General features: G+C 40.7%; 1 pseudogene; it reads left to right on the forward strand.

Annotated features, from left to right (window-relative positions):
* The first annotated feature begins 13,629 nt into the window (after positions 1-13,629).
* LOC141521562 (jupiter microtubule associated homolog 2 pseudogene) lies at positions 13,630-14,268 on the forward strand (annotated as a pseudogene).
* Positions 14,269-14,607: the final 339 nt, after the last annotated feature.

Below are 14,607 nucleotides of genomic sequence, written 5' to 3' on the forward strand. Positions count from 1 at the left end.
CCCAATTTTTGTTTTTCTTGGAGTCTTTAGATGCAGGAGCTTATGCTTCCTCATCTTCAGACTGAGTGTTTTGATCCTTCTTGGGCCCATATGCAAAATATTTCTCAATGGTGTTCCTCTTGTTTCTCTGCTTGCTCATTTTCCCAGTCTGAGCCTGGTTTTGGGGTGCTTCCTGAGCTTTTGGGACACTCCCACAAGGATCTCAGTGTGTGAGGTTCTGTCCTCCCTCCTGGTCTGTGAATGACCATAAGCACCGCCCTTCTGCCATGGGGCTGAGGTGGGGGGGACCCTGCTGTTGTATGGGGGGGACTAGACTGTGATCAGGATCTGAATGTGGTCAGGGCCCCAGAGTCCTGTTCCAGGGGCAAGGCTCCATTGTCTCTCTCTTTACTCTTCTCCCTAGGTTCAATGGGCTCATGCCCTGGGAGCTCCTGCTTACTGGCTCTGCCTGCTTCTGTTTCCTGGATTTGGGCTGGGGTGGCCAAGCTGCTAGCTGTGTGCCCTGAGGGCTGGGCTTCACTGCTTTCTCTGGCAGAGGTCCCCCCGCTGTTCCCCCACTTTGGGCTCGGTGCTCCCCGGGGCGTAGCTCAGGAAACTCTCCTACTGCTGTGAGCCCTGGCTCCCAGCACCCTGGGGCTGCCTCCGGGAGGCTGAAGTTCTTTTACTCTATTGGGCTACCCCTCTGGTGGGCTGCCCCTCCAACCCCGGGGAGCAGAACCTTTCTGCTCTTTTCTAGGTTACCTTGAGTAGGAGAACTGTCTCACTGGGTCCATCTGTGTGTTCTGTGTCTTGAAAATTTAGTTAGAGTCCTTAGTTTCGAAGATTTATGAGAGAGCACCTAAGACAGGATCCGTTCTTGTGGCCATCTTGGCTCTGCCTCCCGATAATCAATCTAAATGGACTTGTTCCTTCCATCAGTACAACAATCAGTTAGAATTTTTGGGGTACCTACAATGGAGATCTATATACAAAGAAAGAATTGTGGAGTTTAAACAAACAACAAGGACTGTTACCTTTAATTAAAAAAACCCCAATGTTACCTTATTATGTAATTCTGCTATTTCTTATACTTTATTTTTTTCCCTTAGCAATGTGATTTCAAGGCAGCTAGGTGGCATAGTGGATAAAGCACTGGCCCTGGAGAGAGTTGTACCTGGGTTCAAATACGGTCTCAGACATTTAATAATTACCTAGCTGTGTGGCCTTGGGCAAGCCACTTAACCCTGTTTGCCTTGCAAAAACCTAAAAAAACAACAAAAAAAAAAAGAATATGATTTCTCATCACATTCAACTTAGATCAATGTATACCATGGAAGCAATGTAAAGACTAACAGACTGCCTTCTGTGGAGGTGGGGGGGAGGGAAGCAAGATTAGGGGGAAAATTGTAAAACTCAAAATAAAGAAATCAATTTTTTTTAAAAAATATGATTTGCCCAAGTCACACAGCTAGGCATTTAAGTGACTAAGTCTGCATTTGAACTCAGGTCCTCCTGATTCCAGAGCCAGTGCTCTATCCACTGCACTACCTAGCTGTGTGCCCCCCCAACACATACACATATAGAGTTGCTTTTTTTTGTACCCAAGTGCAAGACTATTTTTCCATCCTTATTGAATTTCATCTTACTACTCTCAGAGTCCATCAAGTTGCTTTGGAATTCTGTCTCTATCCCTCTCAGTTTTGTGTCATAAGAAAATTTGTTAAATATACCATTTATACCTTTATTCAAGTCACTAAAAAAAAATAGGGGCGGCTAGGTGGCGTAGTGGATAAAGCACCGGCCTTGGAGTCAGGAGTACCTGGGTTCAAATCCGGTCTCAGATACTTAATAATTACCTAGCTGTGTGGCCTTGGGCAAGTCACTTAACCCCATTTGCCTTGCAAAAAAAAAACCTAAAAAAAATAAAATAAACAACAAAGGATAAAGCACGGATCCCTGGAGACCTCTTGTGTCATTGTTACTGAGGGAAGCAACATGGCAGAGGGGCAAGTAGATGTATAGGCCCCTCTCCCCACTTCTCTAAATAGCTCTAGAAAACACCTAACTGAATTCTGATAGGAAATTTTGGGGGCGGGGAAGTCACCATGAGTCTTTTTCTGGCACAGGTCATCATGGAAAGACAGAGGAATCTACCAGATGATGGGGACTTGAGTATGGCCAAGGCCACCACAGGAAGCATTCCAATACAAGGCGGGTCTGTGTGACAGGATAAGAAGAGTTCCAAGGTCTAGCAAAGAGGGGCCTAAATATGTTTGGAAAAGGAAAATGTGTCAACTGGCAGCTTTACTCATAACTTAGTTCTGGGTCAATGATTCAGATGAACTGAGGAAGGGATCTGAGCCTCTAGAGTTGTGGCTGGTCATTGAATCAAGAAGTTCTTTCAAAGCTATTTTCCTGTGCATGATTGTAGTCTACATATTTCTTTCATCCCTTTTATCATTTCACCTAAGCATAATAATATTCCACTATATTTATATCTCATAATTTGTTCAGACATTCCTCAAATGATGAACATCTACTTCTTTCCATCTCCATTTCAATAGAAAGTGCTGCTATAAATATTCTGTACAGAAAGATCCTTCTTTAATTTCTTTAGTATGACTAATAGTTGTATTACTAGATCAAGGATATGCAAAATAGTGATACTGTGGGTTTCAGTCCAAATTACTTTCCAGAATGATTTGCTCAATTCAAAGCTCAATCAATAGTATATTAGTGTACCTGATCTCCCATAGCTGTTCCAGCAATCACTCTTCCTTTTTTTTTTTGTCTGCTAATCCGGTGTGAGGTTGAACCTCAGAGTAGTTTTAATTTACATTTCTCTTATTATTAGTGATTGGGGCCCTTTTTTCATATTACTGTTGATAACTTGCCCTTCTTCTTTGAAAACTGCCTATTCACATCCTTTGAAACATCTTTTTTTCCCATACTCCATTTTGCATCATCATTTCCTTTAGCAACTCACTTATGACGCATTCACATTTCTTTTTCTGAGATTGGGTTGTTTAAACTCTTTGTTTTGCTAGTTTGAGAATTTTGTATTATTGTTGATATAATTCAATTATCTTTGTTGTTTTATACATGTTTTTATGTGTTGTTGGATATTTCCCAATTACATTAATATTTTTTTAAACATTTATTCAAAAAAAATTTGAGTTTCCTTTGTCCTGCCTCTCCTTCCTTCCTCGAGAAGGCAAGCATTATATCTATTGTGTATGTGAAGACATATTGCATATTAGACCCATTAAAAAGAAATGAAAAGCTTATCCCCCTGTGGATATACTAATCTACATTCAGAGTTCATCAGTTCTATCTCTGGAGGTGAATGACATTTTTCATCATGGGTCCTTTGAAATTATCTTGAATCATTGTCTTGATCAGAATAGCTAAATCCAATATCCTTTTGAGTTCTTTTGCTGGCATAAACCATGCAGTTTCTGACAATTATTTTTTCTGACTAGTTTGATTAGTAAGATAAAATTTACCATTTTAAAATGAGACCCTTTCTTTCATTTTTAAATTATATTGCTATATTTTGTATTATATCTCCTTCAGTTCCAAAAACATCTCTTCTTCTTGCAAAAAAGCCTTCCCTTATAATGATTTTTTTTAAAAAGAGAACTAACCATCATGCTAATAGTCTGATAAAATACACTATGTTCTACATCAATTAATCATCCCAAATAATTTCCTTCTTCAAAAGGAAAGAAATGCATTTTTATTTCTTCTCTGGGTTCCAAATTATATTTATGCAGCATTTTGGTTTGTATGTTTCTTTGTTCTGTTTGCTTTATTCTTTCAGTCTGCATAAGACTATCCATGCTTTTCTGAATCCTCCATATTCAGTTTTTTGTTGTTGTTGTTGTTTTTTTAATGACATAGTGAAACTCAGTGGAAAAAGCTCTGCTTCTGGAGGTAGGAGAACTATTAGTTTGAACCTATGTTAAAATTCCAGCTCTTCCATTTATGACCTGTGATCTTTCTTAGGAAAGTCACAGCATCTTTGGCCTCAGCTTCTCATTTGTAAAATATAAGGTAAGTATGGACTAGATGACCTCAAAGGTGTTTTCCATGATCTTATGTACCACTTTTTATTTAACTGTTTCCCAGTTAATGGGCATCTATGTTGTTTCAGTTATTTGCTATCATAAAAAGATATTACTATTGATATTTTGGTATACATAGCATTATTCAGCTTTTGACTTCCTGTGAGTATAGGCCTAACAGTGTGATTTCTGAAACAAAGAATATGAACATTTTAGTCACTTTTTAGCAAGATTCTAAATTGTTTTCAAAATATTTGGGCCAGGGGCAGCTGGGTGGTGCAGTGGATAGAGCATTGGCCCTAGAGTCAGGAGGACCTGAGTTCAAATCCAGTCTTGGACACTCAATAATTACCTACTTGTGTGACCTTGGGCAACTCACTTAACCCCATTACCTTGCAAACCCCCCCAAAATAAAAACAAAAACAAAATCAAAATACTTGAGCCAGAAGAATAATACAAGGCCTCCAATAAGCTATCAGTCAGTGTAGTTGTTTTTCTGAGGCTCCTCTGATAATTCCTGCTACATGTGTGAATATATATATATATATATATATATATATATATATATATAGCCAAGAACTCACCTTATTCATTTTTTATTTTGATACCTTGAACTTTCACTGTCTTTTTTTTTTTTTTTTGGATCTGGTTGCATAATGATTTATAGATTTTGTTAGTTCTTCTTTAAACAGCTCTTCATTTTTTAATCAATTCTATAATCTTATAATCTTCAAGTTTCTTTATTTCTCTAGTTTAAGATTTTTCTTTTGTACTTGTTTAAAGTTTGCTAATTTGTTTTCTATTTTTAAAAATCACAAGCTCATGTACATATACAACCTATATTAGATCACTTCATGCCATGAGGAGGTGGTAGGGAAAGGAGAATGGTAGAAAAAGTGTAAAACTCAAAAGTTCATAAAAAGATGAATGTTGAAAACTCTCTTCACATGAAACTGGAAAAAATAAAATAAAATAAAATGACATTAATTTTTTTTTAATTTTCATGCTGTCCATTGATTCTCTTTTTCTATTTTGTTAATGTTTTTGGAGTTATAAATTTGCCTCTCAGAAATGCTTTAGTTCAGGGCTGTCCAAAATGTGGACACAATTTTAATATGACCCATTGTGGATATACTAAATGCTTTAGTAAACAAAGCTGAGCTACTGCAGACCTCTCACTAAAATAGCAAATCAAAATATATTATCTATTGTTTCAATACAAGCTTTTAAAAGTAAGGTTGGACAGTCACAGTCCTGCTTTAGTTGTAACAAAAATGTTTTGGTATGTTATTTCATCATTATCAATAATTCTTATTTCTAGGATACATTTTTTCTTACTCAATCATAACTCAGAATATCATTAGCATCACTTAGGTTTATATTTCTTGCTCATTATTCCTTTACTCCAGGGTCCCCTGGTATATATCTGATGAAGAGCTAGTCTAAGTAAGGAAATGTGGGTTCAAGGCCCATCTCTGATACATTCAGGCTGTGTGAATTTAAGTCATTTAATCACTCAGTGTACCAGGCTTGAGTAGGTACCAATCTCTGCATTGGCAGAGGGGAACTTCCTCTAATAATGAAATCACAGTTCTAATTTAGAAAATAGTATGCAAAAGGTTTGTATCTGCTTTTTTTACATTTATATTTCTTTTATTTCCCAGCAAATGAAAATTTTTTGTAAATAAGAATACTGAGAAAGGTGGTGTAGTGGATAAAGCACCGGCCTTGGAGTCAGGAGTAATTGGGTTCAAATCTGACAATAATTACCTAGCTGTGTAGTCTTGGGCAAGCCACTTAACCCCATTTGCCTCGCAAAAACCTAAAAAAAAAAAAGCTTCAGGATGTCCTGGTATCTTTTCTTTTGATTCCCCTGCTTGTGCTTGCCATGTGTGATTTCTCTATGAAATAGTCTTTTTGGCTAGTATATGTTTGGCATTTGAACAATGTGACTAACCATTGTAGTTGCGCTTTCTGTAGTAATGTGTGAATGATCGACAGCTTAGGGGTCTGGTATCTTCTCCTGTCAGGTGATCTTCAGAATCTTCCTAAGACAGTTAAATGGAAGTGATTTGGTTTTCTGACATGGTGTTGGTAGACTGTCCAGGTTTCACAGGCATATAGCAATGAGGTCAGCACAGTGGTTTTGTTGATCTTCAGTTTGGTAGTCAGTCTAATACCCCTTCTCTCCCACACTTTCTTTCAGAATCTCCCAAATACTAAGCTAGCTCTGGCAATGAGAGGTTCAATCTCATTGTCAATGTGTACCTCCTTGGAAAGAACACTGCCAAGGTAAGTGAACTTGACTACAAGTACTCAAAACTTCTCCATTTACTGTAATCGATGATTCCACAGATGGATGGTGTTGTGCTGGAAATGAGCACAAGCAGCAGAGAATCAATCCATACTTTCCTGCATCTCAACTTAGAGACTGCATTGAGTGAACAATCATCTGCAAACAGAAGATCATTCACCAACATTCCCTCCACTTTGGTCTTGGCTTGTAGTCTTTTCAAATTGAAGAATTTGCCATCAGTGCAGTAGTGACCTTGAGACCATGTTCATCCTCAGTGAAAGTGTTTGATAACATGGCTGAAAACATCATGCTAAAAAGTATGGGAACAAGGACATATCCTTGTTTCACTCCATTGGTGACTGGGAAATCTCGAAAGTATCATCCACTATCCAGAACCTGGCCATCATGAAATTGATATACAATACTGATGAACTTCTCTGGGCAAGCAAATTTTGACGATTTTCCATAAACCCTCATAACTGACAGTATCAAAGGCCTCAGTCAAATCTATAAATATATACAGACCTCTGATCTGCTCTTGGCATTATTCCTGGAGTTGTCAGGCAGCAAACACCATATCAACTGTTCCTCAACCTTTCTGAAGACACACTGACTCTCAGGGAAGAGATGTTCCAGGTGAAGACAAAGGAATCTACCAGTCTATTGAGAAGGACTCTGGTGAGAGTCTTGGCAGCAATATCTAAGAAAGTAACACCCCTGTGATTGTCACAGGACAATCTCTTTCCTTTACCTTTGTAGAGATGGACAACAACAACAATAATAATGTTTGTCCTTTATTTTCTTGTTTTTATTTATTTATTTACTTAAGGCAATGGGGTTAATGTGACTTGCACAAGGTCACACAGCTAGATAATTATTAAGTGTCTGAGGCCGAATTTGAACTCTGGTCCTCCTGACTCCAGGGCTGGTGCTCTATCCACTGCATCACCTAGCTACCTCTGTCCTTTCTTTTCTTTTTTTTTCTTTTTAATTTTTTACAATTTTCCCCCTAATCTTGCTTCCCTCCACCCACCCCACCCAAGAAGGCAATCTGTTAGTCTTTACATTGTTTCCATGCTAAACATTGATCTAAGTTGAATGTGATGAGAGAAATCATATCCTTAAGGAAGAAAAATAAACTATTGTGCCTGATTATTGCACTAATGGAATGAGCAAGACTATTAAGGTTGATCATCTCCCCCATGTTGCTGTTAAAGTGTATGATGTTCCTCTGGTTCTGCTTATCTTGCTCAGCATCAGTTCATGCAAATCCTTCCAGGCTTCCCTGAATTCCCATCCCTCCTGGCTTCTAATAGAACAATAGTGTTTCATCACATAAATATACCACATTTTGTTAAGCCATTCCCCAATTGATGGGCATTCACTTAATTTCCAATTCTTTGCCACCACAAACAGAGCTGCTATGAATATTTTTGTACAAGTGATGTTTTTCTTATACATTACTAAAATATTTTTGTTTAAGAGTAAACATAAGGGGGGCGGAGCCAAGATGGCGACATGAAAGGATCGAGTCATAGGAGCTCTCTGATAAAAACTCATAAACTAAGGACTTTAACTAAACTTTCGAGAGACAGAACCCACAAAGGGACCCAGTGAAGTAGTTCTCCTACTCAAGGTAACCTGGAAAAGAGCAGAAAGGCTCTGCTCCCTGGGGTCAGAGGGGTGGCCTGCCAGAGGGGTGGCCCACCAGAGCCAAAGAACTTCAGCCTCCTGGAGGCAGCCCCAGGGCCCTGGGAGCTGTGGCTTATTAGCAGCAGGGGAGTCTCCTGAGCTGCACCCTGGGGAGCACCGGCACAAAGTGGGGGAACAGCGGGGGACCTCTGTCAGAGCGAGCACATGGAGCCCAGCCCTCAGGGCACACAGCCAGCAGCTTGGTCTTTCTGCAGCCCAGACCCGGAAACAGAAGCAGGTGGAGCCGGTAAACAGGAGACCCCAGGACATGAGCCCATTGAGCTGAGGGAGGGGAGTGAAGAGAGAGAGAGACTGCTGAGCTCTGTCCTCTGCCTCTGGAACAGGACTCTGGGGCTCTGACCACATTCAGATCCTGATCTCAGTCTAGGCCCCACCCCATAGAACAACAGGGCCCCCCCACCTCGGCCCGGTGGCAGAGGGGGGGCGCTTATGTTCATTCACAGACTAGGAGGGAGGACAGAACCTCACACACTGAGACCCTTTTGGGAGTGTCCCAAAAGCTCAGGAAGCACCCCAAAAAACAGGCTTAGGCTGGGAAAATGAACAAGCAAAGAAATAAGAGGAAGACTATTGAGAAATATTTTGCAAATGAGCCCAAGAAGGATCAAAATACTCAGTCTGAAGATGAGGAAGCACAAGCTCCTACATCTAAAGACTCCAAGAAAAACAGAAATTGGGCTCAGGCTATGATAGAGCTCAAAAAAGACCTTGAAAATCAAATGAGGGAGATGGAAGAAAAACTGGGAAAAGAAAGGAGAGAGATGCAGGAAAAACATGAAAATGAAGTCAGCAGCTTAGTCAAGGAAATCCAAAAAAATGCAGAAGAAAATAGCATGCTAAAAACCAGCTTAGGTCAAATGGATAAAACAGTTCAAAAAGTTATTGAGGAGAAGAATGCTTTAAAAAGCAAAACTGGCCAGATGGAAAAAGAGATAAGAAAACTCTCTGAGGAGAATAAATCCTTCAGACAAAGAATAGAATTCAGGGAGATTGATGAATTTAACAGAAAACAGGACTCAATACTTCAAAACCAAAAAAATGAAAAATTAGAAGAAAATGTGAAATATCTCATTGAAAAAACAACTGATATGGAAAACAGACTTAGGAAAGATAATTTGAAAATTATTGGAATACCTGAAAGTCATGATCAGGAAAAGAGCCTTGACATCATTTTCAAAGAATTACTACAGGAAAATTGCCCTGATATTCTAGAAGCAGAGGGCAAAATAGAAATGGAGAGAATCCACTGATCCCCCCGAGAAGGAGATCCCTAAAAACCAACCCCCAGGAATATTATAGCCAAGTTCCAGAACTCCCAAGTCAAAGAGAAAATATTACAAGCAGCCAGAAGGACACAGTTCAAATATTGTGGAGCTGCAGTCAGGATCACACAGGACTTAGCAGCATCTACATTGGAAGCTCGTCGGGCTTGGAATACAATATACCGGAAGGCAAAAGAGCTTAGAATGCAGCCAAGAATGAACTACCCAGCAAGGCTGAATGTCCTCTTCCAGGGAAAAAGATGGACTTTCAATGAACCAGGGGAATTTCAAATGTTCCTTTTGGAATGGCCAGAGCTGAACAGAAGGTTTGATCTTCAGATACAGGACTCAGGTGAAGCATGGAGATTGGAGAAAAGGGGGGGAAATATGAGGGACTTAATGAGGATGAACTGCATGTATAGAAAAATGATGCTGATAATATTCATATGAACCATCTCAGTTAATAGAGCAGGTAGAGGGAGCTTTTATAGTTGAAGCACTGGAGAAAGCTGAATTTGAAGATAAAATATGGTGTAAAAATGGAGTCAATAGGGGAAAAAAAGGGAAATGGAAAGGGAGAAAGAAAAAGGAGAGGGGGAACAGTCCAAGATATTTCACATAATAAGATTTTTTTTATTACAATGAGCTATTGCAATGATATGGAAGGGGGGAGGCAAGGGGTAATGAGGGAACCTTTGCTCTCATCAGAGATGGCTAGGAGAGGAAACAGCAAATATACCCAATGGGGTATAGACATCTGGAGTAAGAAGGAGGGGGGAGCAGGGGGAAGGGGTGGGGATGTGAATAAAGGAGGAGAGGATGGACCATGGGGGGACAGTGTTCAGATATAACACATTTTTTTTTTACTTCTTGCAAGGGGCTGGGATTCGATGGCCTGCCCAGGACCATAGGGCCAGGTGGATTCTGGGCCTAAGGGGTGGTTTGGGGGCTCAGGGCTTCTTGGCCCCAGGACCAGGGATCTGTCTGCTGTGCCACTCAGTGACCCTACAGCAGAGTCAGAGCAAAAGGAGACAGAAAATATAGTACATGGTAGTAGAGAAATAAGAAAGGAGGGAGTTGCGATCAGCAATGGCAACGTTGGAAAAATATGGAAGTAACTTTTGTGATGGACTTATCATAAAGAATGTGATCACTCACGACAGAGTTGATGGTGTTGGAACAAAGACTGAAGCACATTTTTTATTATTATTATTTGGGGGAGGGTGCAGGGCAAGTGGGGCTGGGTGGCCTGCCTGGAGCCACATAGCAGAATGATCTTTGGGTGTCTGAGGCCAGATTCGGACCCAGGTGCTCCTGGCTCAAGGGCCAATGCTCTGTTTGCCACCCAGCCACCCCTACTATTATTACTATTTTATTTTATTTTGGGTCTTTTTTTTTTCTTTCTTCTTTTTGGTTTTTGCAGGGCAGTGGGGATTGGGTGGCTTGCATGTTACATGGCTGGGTGATTATTGGGTTTACGAGGCTGGATATGGACTTGGGTGCTCGTGGCTACAGGGCTGGTGCTTTGTCCATTGTGCCACCTAGCCATACCTACAATTATTACTATTATTTTTTTTAATTTTAATTTTTTTTCTCTCCCCTTTACTTTTTTGCCCAAGCAAGTCTATCTATATTCATGGGGCAGGGGTATTTTGTTTACTTGTAAACAAGTATATTTTATTAATGTAAAAAAAAATTTGTACGAAATTGGAATAAAAAAAATTAGAAAATAAAAAAAAATGAAGGTCTAGAAAAAAAAGAAGACAAGAGATAGCTGGCTAGATGGTAAAATGAAAGTACTGGGCTTGGAATTGGGAAAACCCAAGTTCAAATCTAATTTCATAAGACTTCTCAGTAACCATGGGCAATTCAAACACTCACTGTGTGACCCAGAGCAAGTCATTCAATTTCTGTTTGACTCAATTTCCACAACTGTAAAGGACATGATAAAGCAACTGTCTAGCAAGGTTGTTGTGATAATCAAATGATATAAAAGTGCCTGGCACTTATAGCAGGGGCTTTACAAATTACTTATTCCCTTTCCCTAACTCCATTCCTCATCTGAAATGAGTATTTGATCACAATTTTGAGGGTGCCAGTTCCAAAAAGTCAATCAGTATGGGAATTCCTAGTTTGGAAATTCCCTCTTATCAATGCATATTTAAAACTGTTCTGTAATCTATGCTGGGGCACTAAGATTCTAAATCAAACAAAAATAAACCCAACCGGTTTCTATAGTCATTTTAAAGTTACTACCTAAGATAGATTTGACAGATCATATTACTTTAAATCACTACTCAAAGAATCAATTTAATACATTTTGTTCAAAGATAAAATGTTCATTCTTCTTGAATAAAATTTTAACATATTTATAAAAAAAAAGAGTAAACATAATACCCTTCCCCTTTTCCATCTGGCAAATTTTGCTTTTTAAAGCATTCTTCTCTTCAATGAATTTTTTTTAGGTTTTTTCAAGGCAAATGGAGTTAAGTGGCTTGCCCAAGGCCACACAGGTGATTATTAAGTGTCTGAGACCAGATTTGAACCCAGGTACTCCTGACTCCAAGGCTGGTGCTTTATTCACTATGCCACTTAGCCACCCCTTCTTCAATGAATTTTTGAACTGTTTTACCCATTTGACCTAAGCTGGTTTTTAACATGTTATTTTCTTCAGCATTTTTCTGGATCTCCTTGACTAAGCTGCTGATTTTGTTTTCATTCTTTTCCTACATCTCTCTCATTTCTTTTCCCAGTTTTTCTTCTATCTCCCTTACTTGATTTTCAAAATCTTTTTTGAGCTCTCTCATAGCCTAAGTCCAACTTCCAATGGAGTCTTTAGATGCAGAAGCTTGTATTTCCTCATCTTCAGATTGAATATTTTGATCCTTCTTGGGATCATAGATAAAGTATTTGCCAATGGTGTTCCTCTTTTTTACTCTGTTTACTCATTTCCCCAGCCTGTGCCTGGTTTTGGGGTGATTCCTGAGCTATTTGAGCTTTAATTGGGACACTCCTACAAGGACCTCAGTGTGTGAGGCTCTGACTGTTCTCCTGGTTTGTGAATGACCACAAGTGCACCACTCTGCCACGGGGCTGGGAGGGGGGCTTTCTGCTCTATGGGGGACCTAGACTTTGATCAGGGTCTGAGTGTGGTCAGAGCCCCAGAGTCTTGTTCCAGGGACAGAGGACATACCTCAGCAGTCTCCCTCCATTCCCTTACCTTTGATGGGCTGGGCACTCAGGGCACATCTGCCTGGAGGCGCATGCTTCAGTTTCCTGGATTTGGGCTGCCCCAGCCACTGCCTCCCAAGCCTCAGCAACTGCCCTGAGGGCCTGGGCTTTGTGCTCTCTCTGGTAGAGGTCTCCCCACTAATCCTATAAGTTGTTCCTGGTGCTCCCTGGGGTGCAGGTCAGGAAACTGCTTCTGCTGCTAGGAGCCATGGCTCCCAAGCATCCTGGGGCTGTTTCTTGGAGGCTGAAGTTCCTTCACTCTGATGGGGCACCCCTCTAACCCCATGGTGCGGGTTTTTTCCACTATTTTCCAGGTTACCTTGGGCTGGAGAATTGCCTTACTGGATCTTTTTGTGGGTTCTGTCTCTCAAAAATTTAGAGTCATAATTTTAAGATTTTTGAAATATTTTGGAGAGAACACCTAGGAGAGGCTCTTCTTCTGTTGCCATCTTGGCTCTGCGCCCCGCCCCCTGCCCTCCACCATCCTTTATTTTCAATGAAGACCATGACATCAGGGCACTGATGCCATGACAAGCACACGAACTGGATTTGAATGAAGGGGTACTGTGCCAAACCTCACTTTCTCCTCCAGAACCATCTGGATCCAGTGGCCAAATTTGTATCAGGAGGCCTGGAGATGGCACTCCTGGAGATGGATGTGGAGTAATCAGGGCTAAGTAACTTGCTCAAGGTCACACAGCTAGCTAACATGAGTGGTGTTTGAGGTCGGATTTGAACTGCACCTCTTAGCTGTCCATTGCATGTGGCAATTACATTGTCATGAGACTGTCATTCTCTCCTTTGGGTATGCATACTAGCTTGTTGACTAGATTAGTTTGGATTCCAAAATGTACCCCAGCTCCACAGTGCTCCCCTTCACTGCACCACTCCAGAAAACTATATATCCAGCTCTAACTTCAGTAAACTGGCCTTCATTTGCCAGCCTTGTTTCACTCTATTTAGATATGATACCTGTAGAGTTCTCTTGTAATAAGAGCTGTTTGAATTTCAGGTGTGTTGGATCTTGCATTGTCTATGAGTGGGGACGCCCCGCCACTGTCTGGCTGCAGCCGCTGCCAGCATGTTCCAGGAGCGGGAGACCGAGGGCGGCAAGCTGAGCTCCAGGGGTAATGAAACCCCCTGGAGGAAACTCAAGCAATCTCTTTGGAACTCCAGAAGAAGTTACTCCTTCAAATAGACCAAATAGAATGGCATCTTTGGAGCACCTGAGGAACCTCAGAATACACCCAAAAGGTCAAATCCTCCAGGAGGCAAAGGAAGTGGTATCTTTGAAGAACCTACTCCTGTACAGGCTTGATCTCATTTGAATCCCCCTGGTGGGAAGACCAGTGATATCTTTGGGTCTTCAGTCACCATTACTGCACCCTTAGCACACCCAAACAAGCCCAAGGATCATATTGTTTTACGTGAAGGTGAAGACACAAAATTGCAACTTAGAGCTACAGAGAATACACCATCTTCCAAAGAACATGATGAGAAATGTGACAAAGGAAAGGAGGAACGAGTCAAGGAAACTGAGTCTAAACTCACAATTGACAACCATGAGCCCAGGTTGGGCCCTAGGCCTCGTTCTCACAACAAAGTCCTCAACCCACCAGGCAGCAAATCCAGCATCTCTTTCTACTAAAGGAAACTAATACCATCATCTTCAGACTAGAAACTCTTAGAGTGTCAAGATTTATAGTTTCTAATTAGTACAAGTTGGGGTGGGGTGGGGAGGGAAGGAATTGATGATTTATGTGAAGATTTTCATGTAGCTCGCTGCTCCAATTTGTCTTTTAGAAACATCAAGGGCTACATAGAACCAAGGGTTACAGGGCCTTTCGGGAAATAGAGAAAACAAATGGTGTTGGAGCAAGGAATTCTCCGGGTTTGCAACCAAGAATTAGTTCCAGATATGAGAGAATCTTTAATGAAAGAAAATGGGGAAAGAGTAAAATCTTCATAGGTACCAGGAACATCTGTGTTTTGGTGGGCAAATGTTCATCTAGGGATGGTCCTGTAGCAGAAATCATTGACAGTGTCACTGGGGAACTAA

The sequence above is a fragment of the Macrotis lagotis genome, chromosome 1, assembly GCF_037893015.1.
Source record: "Macrotis lagotis isolate mMagLag1 chromosome 1, bilby.v1.9.chrom.fasta, whole genome shotgun sequence".
NCBI lineage: Eukaryota > Metazoa > Chordata > Mammalia > Peramelemorphia > Peramelidae > Macrotis > Macrotis lagotis.